Source organism: Mus pahari, chromosome 5 (assembly GCF_900095145.1).
Source record: "Mus pahari chromosome 5, PAHARI_EIJ_v1.1, whole genome shotgun sequence".
Lineage (NCBI taxonomy): Eukaryota > Metazoa > Chordata > Mammalia > Rodentia > Muridae > Mus > Mus pahari.
The window spans coordinates 142,963,897-142,974,769 of NC_034594.1; positions in this window are offsets into that span (position 1 = coordinate 142,963,897).

The window sequence follows — 10,873 nt, forward strand, 5'->3', positions numbered from 1 at the left end:
CCTCAGAATCAAGGCGAAAACCAAATAAGAGGGCTGTCTCCAGTGCTTTTTGTCCCTTTGGGTGTGTGGCTTGCATTTGGGGGGTCAGCAGGGTTTCTTTTGGGAAGAATTTAAATATTTAAAAGTTGTCAGCCTTGTAGAACTGGAGTAGGCTGCACTAGGGACAAGAAATTGCAGAATGTTCTTATGTCATTTATTAAACTTTTATAACTGGCTGGTGATAGGAAAGAAAAGAGAAAAGAAAATAAAAGAAAAGAGAAGAAAAAAAGAAGAGAAAGAAAAGAAAAGAAAAGAAAAGAAAAGAAAAGAAAAGAAAAGAAAAGAAAAGAAAAGAAAAGAAAAAACATTTCCAGAATTCTGTGAGGCTTCTTATTGATGCACAAGGAAGGTACCAATGGAGTATTTCGAGACCTGAGTGTGTAAACCTCATAGATACAGGGTTGTAGAACAGTTTCCTTTGAGATTGAAACATTCTGTCCAGTGTCCAGCAGGGAAGGAAGGTCTTTAAGCTGGAAGGTAAACAACTCCAAATAGCTTCAGGAAGTCCCTGAAACTGGCCAGATCCACCAGGCCCCTCCCTGCCAGAGTATAAACAATAAAATCAGAAAGTCTTAAGTAACTTGAAGCTGAGCTGCAAAAGCAGACTCTGGGAGGAGATAAGCAGCAAAGACTCAGACCAGACCTAGAAGCAGCAGAAACCAGCTAAGCTGCCACGAAGAGGTTTAGATCAGAGTCACTTGGAAAGGACACTCTCCAACCTGTTGAGCTGCCTGTGGGCTTCGAAGTGTACTCCAGGTCCCCAGCTTTTGTGGGCTGTGACCTATACTAGTCTGGGCCTTGATGATGCAGCTGTCTTTGAGTCATTTCTGGTCCTGTAGGTAGCCTCTCACCCATTGTCCTGTAAGTAACTGCAATAAAACCCATCAGCCAAGTGGGACTTCGGTGGTATCCATACTTTGGTCTGCAGTGAGTTTCCTACTGGGATGAATAGATGTTTGCTGTGTCTCCCCAAGAAAGGTTTGTCACACAACATTCAGATACAGAGGTAGCTGTACCCTACCTCTTCATAGAGCTCCAGACACCCCAATAGTAGCTAGCCCAGCTAGTGTCAAAGCTGAGATCCCTGAGACAAAAATGATCAACCTTTGTCCTACAAATCTGTTGTGATTGCTGATACTGTTAGAAGGGACTCTGCCAGCCCACGCATAACAAACATGGATCTGGCTGGCTTTACCCCTCTTCTCCATTCCCTCCACCTTGCTAAAAACATTAGCTTACATTCCTAAAGCTATCCATCTAGGTCTAATCCCTTATTTGGTCACTTTTTCCTCCTGATACTGACTACCAAGGTCCAACTGTCAATGTATGGAAGTCCAACAATCAAAAGCCCCCTTTGACTCAGCTAATTAACATGCCCAATCAAAATTAAACACCTCATCCTTACACAGCATTTCCCCTTTTGCCTTAATAAACCACATTTGCCTTTATGACACATCTGTCTCCTCTCTATCCAGGGCAGTTCTTTTTCTCCCCAAAACAAGTGCCCCTCCTTTCCTCCCTCCCCTTCTCCATGGTTCCTTCCCCTTTTCCCTCATCTTCTATCCCCTGTCTTTGTCTCTTATCTCTTGGCCTTTGTCTCTCTGGGGAAAATGAATCTCCTCTGTGCTAAGAAGTTGGTCTTGGGGCGTCCTACACCAATACTGATCCCTAACTGATTGCTAACTGAACAAGATCTAGTATCTCCTAGGAGGCAACCCTCTGAGCATGTCTGTGAGGGAGGCTCTACACTGGGTGGCTGAGATTGGAAGATGTACCCTAAAGGTGGATGGCACCATTCCACAGGCTGGGGTCCAGAACTGACTAAAAAGGAGAAATGAGCTGAGCACCAGCCTTCCTCTCTCTCTGATTGCTGACTGTGAATGTGATGTGAGCAGTTGCCACATGTTCCTGCCACTGCGTGTTCCCCACCATGACAGACTATGCTGGGATGGTGAAGCAAAATAAATCCCTCCTTCCTTAAGTCTCACTTTGTCACAGATGGATCACAGCAACAAGGTAACTAAGGAGTATGTCTGTTTTGTTCCATTTTGTCTTAGTTTAGGTTTGGGTTTATTATCCCAGCACTGGGGATTAAATCTACCACTGAGTCCCCTCTTTACTTTTTGTTTGAAAGCGGTCTCACTAAATTGTCCAAGCTTGCCTTGAACCTGCAATCCTCCTGCCTCATCCTCCTCAGTGGCAGAGATTACAGATCTGCATTACCAAGCCAGGCCCAGAATAACCTGGCCTTTAATGCTCTGAACACATCCACCAAGCCATTCTTAGACCTTTGTTTGTTGCATAGGCTACCTTTGACATCTCTATGAACCACCCTCAAAGAAATGGTTCTGTGTCATCTTGGCGATAAATTTATGCAAGCGAATACATTCTTGCCCTGATGATCTTTCTTATCTTGTCTCCTAGGGTGAGAGTACAACCGCCCTTCGCTGGGCACGGCTGTCCCTGTCTGCCAGAATTCCTGAGAAGAGATAACATCTTTCTGGGATATCTCCCTAAATAAAAAAGCTACTCAGTGACTAGGACGGATTAATCACACACATTATTCTGCCCAGACTTCATTATATTCGTAAATATTAGTAAGAGCCAAAAATAATTTGCACGGAGGAAATGCACCAGTAACCTTTTTATAAATACAAGACCCAAAGCTCTAATCAGGCATATTTGACTCTTTGAATGTCACAGTGGTTTTAATATGCATCAGACATGCGCCTTGTAAAAACCTGGCACAGTAACTCAACAACTTAAAGGCAAGATGTTAAATAACTATTTTATTTATATCTCATATTCTATCCCAAATTAATAGTGTTTCCAGGCTCTAAGAGGCCTTTTCTTCTAGATTAACTTTAACCTTACTGGACTGATGAATTTATCAGAATTTCATAAATAAGATTATAACGCAATGTGTCTGGATATGGCACAAAGAGGCAAGAGGCCTCAAAGATGAGTCAGGAGCTAACACAGAGTACTCCATAGACAACACCAGTATTTATGGTGCTGGATAAGAATAGCGACTAATAGCCATTAGTTTTCTGGTGTGTCTCGCACTGTCCTTAGCGTTTTAACATTGCCTCATATGATATATACATCAGCCCTAATGTAGCAGATTGCATGAAAAAGCCAAAGCACAGAGAGGTTTGCACAACTCGCCAAGGTCACACACACAAAGGAGAGGAGCCAGCATCCCATCGAGGTCAACCCTGTTTCGGAAAGTAGAGACCGGCCTTGCAATGCTTTCATTTACAAATAGACACATGTAGCATTGGCGTTGATGGCTTGCTTCAGTGTGTATTGTTACTAGCCTGTATTCATTCTGGTTCGGTGAGATGGAACATTCCAAAAAGGAGAGCCAGGTCTGATTTGGCCTCTGCCTTCTCTCACATCAGCAGTAGACAGGCATGCAAACAGCCTTCTTTCAGAAAACAATGGACATCCACAGTAATTTCCTTTTTTTAATATTTTTAAAGCGATACCAATCTTTTTTCTTAAACACCTTTAAATACAACTGAATATTACCTCAGAATTTCCAAGTCCATTTAAGAAAAAAAAAAGCAAATAAAAGCATGATTTCTCTCATTCTATTTTTTGTTTTGTTTTAGTGTCTTTGTTTCTATTTCAAGATAGCCTCTCTCTCACTTGGTAGCCCAGATGGGACTTACTTGAGATTTTGATACCCCTGCTTCAGTCTCCAAAATTGCTTCCACTCAGGCACATCCCACTAGGCCTATCTTCATTTAGTTTTTGAAGCAAGTTTTTGCTCTGCAACCCAGACTGGCTTGGAACTCATGATTCCCCTGCCTCAAACCTCACCAAATGCTGGGATTGCAAGTGTGTGTGGCTGCATGAAACTTGTGTCACTATTACCTATATATTTGCATAAAGAAAAAATGTATTTTCAGTGTGAGGAAAGTGAATCTAAGGCGCGTGTACACATTAGGCAAGTGCTGGACCTCTCTCTGAGCTATATCCACAATCAAACCTTCTGTATCTTAGTCACTGCGTAATAAAAGTTCATCTGAATTACATTTCATTTAAATGGAAATTGCTTATTCATAAAAATACCTCCTAGGTTAACTTTATTTAGTTAATATTTTTAAGACTTATTAATTTTTATTTTATGTATATGGGCGTTTTGCCTACATGTATGTATATGCACCATGCTTACTCTTATTGCCCTGGAGCTGGAGTTACAGATAGTTGTAAACTGCTCAAAATTTCTACTTTGTGGGGATATAGCCAAGGTTCAATCTCCAGTACTACAAAAATAAATAGATAAGCTTTGCTTTGACCTGCTAATGAAGTCTTACGTGAGCACGTGAGCTACCTCCTGTTCGTATCTTCATTTGACAGATGAGAAAACTGAGGCTAGAGGAGAAAATCCTTTGGCTTGGAGGAAAAACAGTAAGTCCCTGGGATCCCTGAATGAACATAGCTATGAAAAATGGAAAATGTGCTAGCTTGCTAAATACCGCCCAGATATACTATGATGGTTAATCTTGGCTGTCAACTTGACTGTGTAGGGACTCAGCCAAACCCCAGGTTTCTAGGGGATTTAGCCTAGGTTCAGTCCCCAGTACTACAAAACTCCGAGGAGCTTCTTGATCAGATTACTTGAAGCAAGAAGACAGACCTAAAAACTGGGCCGTACCTTCTGATGGCAGCCCAGATAAGAGGGTATAGAAGAATGAAGCTTGTTGTCTGCATGCTCCTTGCTCGTTTTGTTCTGTGTTGTTGTTTTGTTTTTCGAGACAGGGTTTCTCTGGGTAGCCCTGGCTGTCCTGGATCTCACTCTGTAGACCAGGCTGGCCTCGAACTCAGAGATCCACCTGCCTCTGCCTGTGCCCCTCAGTGTGCTGGGATCAAAGGTGTGCGCCACCACTTCCAGCCTTTGCTTTCACTCTTGCTGGCAAATTCATCTATCCTGTTGCTGCAGCATCCTTTCATCAATATTAAATCTCACTTCTTCAGGATCCCAACACAGGCTGAAGGCCAGCAACTCTCTAGAGTTCCAGTGTCAGACTGGGATCAAGTCTTGCGGACTGAACAACTACCGATTCTCATCCTCCCGAGTGTAAGGCAGCCATTGTTGGAATACACAGAAGGCATCCTAAAATCAGAACATAGCTTACTCTAAGATAAATAGGAGTGACAAAGACCAAGGGATGTAGACTGAAGTCACCCAAATGGCATGTTCTGCAATGAGAGGAACTCATAGCCACAGAACAAATGATCCTATGTTAAAACACGCACTGGTCACGTTAGTGGGACTTCATTGTCTCATGGCTATTCTGGGGAGATGTAAAATATGTGCTTATTCATCAAATATTTTATCTGGAGAAGCTCACAGATAAAAGGAAGATTCTTCGGGTTCAGTTTATGGGAACCCTCCTCAGTCTGTTTTCCACGCCTTGGACACTTCGTCATTTCTAGGTTTCATGCACTGGAACATTAGACAGTAGTAGTTACAACATCAAGAGAGGATCCCAGAGAAGTGTGGCTCTCTCTCCCCTTCTTCAAGAAGGGATACTAACACCCTCGTTTCTCTGCTGTGCAGTTCTACTCTGTTCTCACGAGGGCTACCACCGCCCCTGCAGGCCACGACAGCTGCTCTCCTTCAGGAGGAGGATCAAGAGTAAAACAAGCCCCACGAAAACATCTATGAGCTGCCTCTGCAAATTCTAGCTAGATTTTGGCAAAAAAAAAAAAAGGGGGGGGGAGCTCAATTATAGAATTTATCAAGCATAGCAAAAGCTTAAAATGTTCTAATCAGCAGCTAGGTATGGTGGCATAAGCCTGCAATCTCAGCACTTGGAATGTTAAGGCAGGAGAATTGTCATAAGTTCTGGTCCATCCTGGACTGTAGAGTGAGACCCTGTGTGTAGTTTAAATGAGAAATGTCCCCGAAAGACTCACAGACTTGACACTTAGTTCCACTGTAGTGTTGCTGTTTGGGGGGAGTAGGTATAGAATCTTTAGAAGATGGAGGCCTGGGATAGGCTTTAAGAGCTCATAGCTGGCCCCACTTCCAGCTCACTCTTTCTGCCTCATGCTACTGGTTAAGGATGTGCTGCTCTCGGTGTCTTGCTCCTGCAGCTTGCCGCTGTGCCTCTACAATAACAGAGTCTTGTCCCTCTGGTACTATAAACAGAAACAAACTCTTCTGTGAGTTGCTTGTGGTCGTGGTATTTTATCCTAGCAGCAGAAAAGTAACTGATGAGCCTGACCAATCCAGAGGCGGATGCTCTCAGCCAACCATAGGACTGAGCATGGGGTCCCCAATGGTGGAGTTAGAGAAAGGACTGAAGGAGCTGAAGGGGTTTGCAACCCCATAGGAAGAACAACAATATCAACCAATCAGATGCACCAGAGTTCCCAGGGGCTAAACTACCAACCAAAGAGTACAACATGGAGGGACCCATGGCTCCAGCCACATCTGTAGCAGAGGATGGCCTTATTCGGCATCAAGGGGAGGAGTAGCCCTTGGCCCTGTGAAGGCTTGATGCCCTAGTGTAGGGGAATGCCAGAGTAGAAAGGCAGGAATGGGTGGGTGGGTAGATAGGGAAGCACCCTCACAGAAGCAGGGGGAGGGGGGCGGGAAAGGAAAGGGGATAACATTTGAAATGTAAATAAATAAAATATCCAATTAAAAAAAAAAGAAAAGTAACTGATACACACATGAATGGATAGAACAAAAAGTTATACAAATAACATATCAAACACTGACAGCATATTCTTACCACCATTGGATAATGCTTAGGCTCGAAGTGCTCAAATTACTTTTCGTAGTTCCAATCCTGTTGAAACAGGAACTCACTATATTGCTCTAGTTATCTTGGGCCTCTGGACAAGCACATCCCCTGCTCCAGCTCTAATACCGGAGTGGCATTACAGGAATGTACCACTGTGCTGAAAGTACCATTTTTACCTGACAGTATTTGTGGGGAATCTAGAGCTAGGAGTCCTTAGCCCATCTTAGATGATGACTGTCTTAGTCAGGGTTTCTATTCCTGGACAAAACATCATGACCAAGAAGCAAGCTGGGGAGGAAAGGGTTTATTCAACTTATACTTCCACATTGCTGTTCATCACCAAAGGAAGTCAGGACTGGAACTCAAGCAGGTCAGGAAGCAGGAGCTGATGCAGAGGCCATGGAGGGATGTTCTTTAGTGGCTTGCTTCCCCTGACTTGCTCAGCCTACTCTCTTATAGAACTAAGACTACCAGCCCAGAGATGGCACCACCCACAAGGGGACCTCCCCCTTGATCACTAATTGAGAAAATGCCTTGCAGCTGGATCTTGTGGAGGCATTTCCCCAACTGAAGCTCCTTTCTCTGTGATAACTCCAGCCTGTGTCAAGTTGACACAAAACTAGCCAGTACAATGACAATAAAGATATTCAGTGATTGGGGCTGGAGAGATGGCTCAATAGTTATGCGTGCTTATTGTTCTTGCAGAGAACACAAACAGCAGTTGGAGATTGGTTCTAATGCTCTGATTCAATTAGGAATATGTGTGCCCAAACATTAAAAGTCCTTGTCTCCAATTGAGTTTTTTGATTGATCAATACAAATGCCAGCAGCCAATGAATGGGCAAAGGGAGATGGACACTTAGAGTTGCCCATGCTAGGATGCAGGGGTCGGGTGGGGAGGGGAGAGAAGAATCGACATGATGTGGTAGGAGACCAGATTTAGAGCTGCCGAAGAGAGAACCAACAAGTCATATAAGAATTCAGGTTAAGTGGCCACTGGCTGCTTCCCCGATTGGGCACAGGGTAACAGGCAGAGGATTAGAAATGCCAAGGCATTGAACTAGACAGTATTAAAAATAAGCTTGTGTGTGTGTGTGTGTGTGTGTGTGTGTGTGTGTGTGTTTCATTTGTGGGTCCAGGGAACTTCTGGGAAGGTAGCTGGAGAAGTGCAAAAAATCTCATGCTATACATGGCAGCCCCCAACTCGCTGTAATTCCCGTTCCAGGGGAGCTGACACCTTCTTCTGGCCTTCAAGGACACTGGGCATGCGTTTATACTATTTGAGTCTCAGGGACCACAGATGTACACCACAGGGCCCAGGGGACATAACCTTTGATGCACAGCACTTGTGTCAGATCTTTCTGGTCCAAGGATGTGTGTGGGAAGGCACTACATTCATAATAGTATGTATACTGTTATAAAGTAATATAAGTATAAGAAAAAAATCTTTATTTGAAAGGATATTAAGTCATTTCCCTTTATGGAAGAAAAAAAAATAGCATACTCAGCCAGGTGTGGTGGTACATGCCTTTAATCTCAATACTTGGAAGGCAGAAGCAAGCAGATCTTTGTGAGTTCAAGGCTAACCTGGTCTATGTATCGAGTTCGAGGCCAGCCTGAGCTACACAGTGAGACCTGTTTTACCAACCCTTTCTAACCCAAGTTCAATCTTTGATGCTCTTCGCTATGCGAGATGTTCTCCCAGTAAGAAAGATTGCCTTGTAGGTGTTTTGGAGCACATAGCTATCAGGAAGATTATTACTAAGAGTGAAGAGCCACCTTGGGCTACATAGCAAGGCCATGTTTCAAAAGAAAAGCATCAAACAAATGGCCAGGTATAATATCTCATGCCTATAACCTCAGCTCTGGAGAGATTGAGTCAGCAAAGTTAGCACAAGTTCAAATCCAGCTGGAGCTACTTGGCTGAGACTCTAAAACAACAACAACAACAATAACAAAAAAAGGGGTGGAGGGAAAAAAAGGAAAGGAAATTTTACCCTAAAAGGTAACATACACTGTGTTAGACACCTACGTGTTCTACCTGCAACACTTCACCACTGGTAGTTGTAAAGTAAGTCTCTTTCTACAAAAGTATGTGTGTATTCTATTTTTATATCCCAAATAACCTGTGAAATCCACTTCCTTACTTCCTGAAGGAAATGCCTTTGAGACGTTCAACTTTCCCCAATACCCTGTGGATCCAGGACAAGGAAGAAGGGTGAGGGCAAGCTGAGTGGGAAACATGGAGAAGATGCCTGGCTGGAGCATCTTCCTCCTGTAGTGCCTTCCCACACACATCCCTGGACCAGAAAGACCTGACCAGGGCTGTGTATCAAAGGTTATGGCCCCTGGGCCCTGTGGTGCATAACTATGCTTCCAGCAACTCAGGACACTCCAGAGGGAAGATGCCTAAGTCCCTGAGTTTGAGGCCAGCTTCCTAACAATGATAAGAAATTAGGAGTGGTGAGAAAGGGGCAAGGTCTTAAGAATTTTGAGTTGAAGAATGAAGTTAGGTTCTTAGCATGCTTAGAATTCCATTTCTTACGTAGATTTATCCAATTCCATGCTTTCCTAACTCACAAGTATAATTTTTACATTAAACTTAATAATTGTGTTTCTGGGATCTACTCTGTATTTCAGGCAAGAAGTCTTTATTGATCCACTGATCTGTGATCAAAAACATCCCTCTTATCAAGTAGTCCTGCTATAACATTTTGCAATGGCAGCAGTGGGCATAAGATAGTGTTGCACCCTTGATGAAAGAGACTTTGAAGTGCACAGAAGGTGGCCTGTAGTCCAAGCATAAAAGTGAAAGGTAGCATGAAGGGGAGAAAATCACTGGGGCCCCATCATCAGCTAAGGTTCAAAGAACAGGTCTGATTTGAGCTGCATTTGAAAGGGGGAAAGGAATTTGATAACAGCAGAAGAGCAGACGTGGAGACATGGAGACAGGGTCTTTGGAGACATTTAATCTACAAAATGGGGGGCTGTGGGAAGATAAAGTCACAGGAAGGAGGGTCTTCTGGGAGAAAGTGGTGATAAAGCTGTAGCTGTTGGAGACAGCCAGGGGGAGGACTGCAGAACTGGGGTCAGTGACTGAGCTTCATGAGAAGTGTCTGGACTGAGCTGTGCCCCAGGATGCTGATTCACACACACACACACACACACACACACACACAACCATTTTCATGGAAAGAAGAAGGAAGGGAGGGAGGGAGGGAAGAAAGAAGGAAGGAAGAAAGGAAGGAAGGAAGGAGGGAAGGAAGGAGGGAAGGAAGGAAGGAAGGAAGGAAGGAAGGAAGGAAGGAAGGAAGGAAAGAAGGAAGGAAAGAAGGAAGGAAGGAAGGAAAAGAAAGGCAGAAGGAAATAAGGAAGGAAGGGGAGGAAGGAGAAAAGAAGAAAGGGAAAGAAAAGAGAAAAACAACATACATCCACTGGTCTTTTGTTTTAAGAAGCAACTAGAAGCTATCTCCCAGGAAGGCAGCTCAAGGACACATTCAACAAACATGCACCAGGCTCTGAGTTTGATTCCCACAGCCACCACCATCACTGACAAAGGTCTGACAGTTAAGGAATGAGTGAATTTTAAGTTCTATAAAGGTATAGAGTAGGTCAGACAATTTTTGGCACCGGCTTTTGTGTTTATAGATGAAAGAGGATGAAAAGAACATTTCAATCGATTTGACTCAGTATCTCAGACTCCAAAGTATCCATCTCTCCATTGCTTCTAAGCTTCCAGATAATTCCCAGTCTTGCTTTTACTCTGTTTCAGCTTTGGCCTTTTCTGTTGGGCGACAAATTGAGTTGTATTTGTATGGCCATTTGTTTGGGATGTTTTTTAAGTTGTCCAGATTAGCGTTGAACTCCTGGACTGAGGCTAAAGGTTCACACCCTGTGCCTGTCCCTACCCCCTAACACACACACACACACACACACACACACACACACACATACAATCATAAGGATTTCTTTACAAAGTATCTCCTTATTTAGTTCCTCTACTGAAAATTGATATCAAGGCCTCTCCCTTGGCCCTCTAAACTTCATAAGCTCTGTTCCTAAATCTG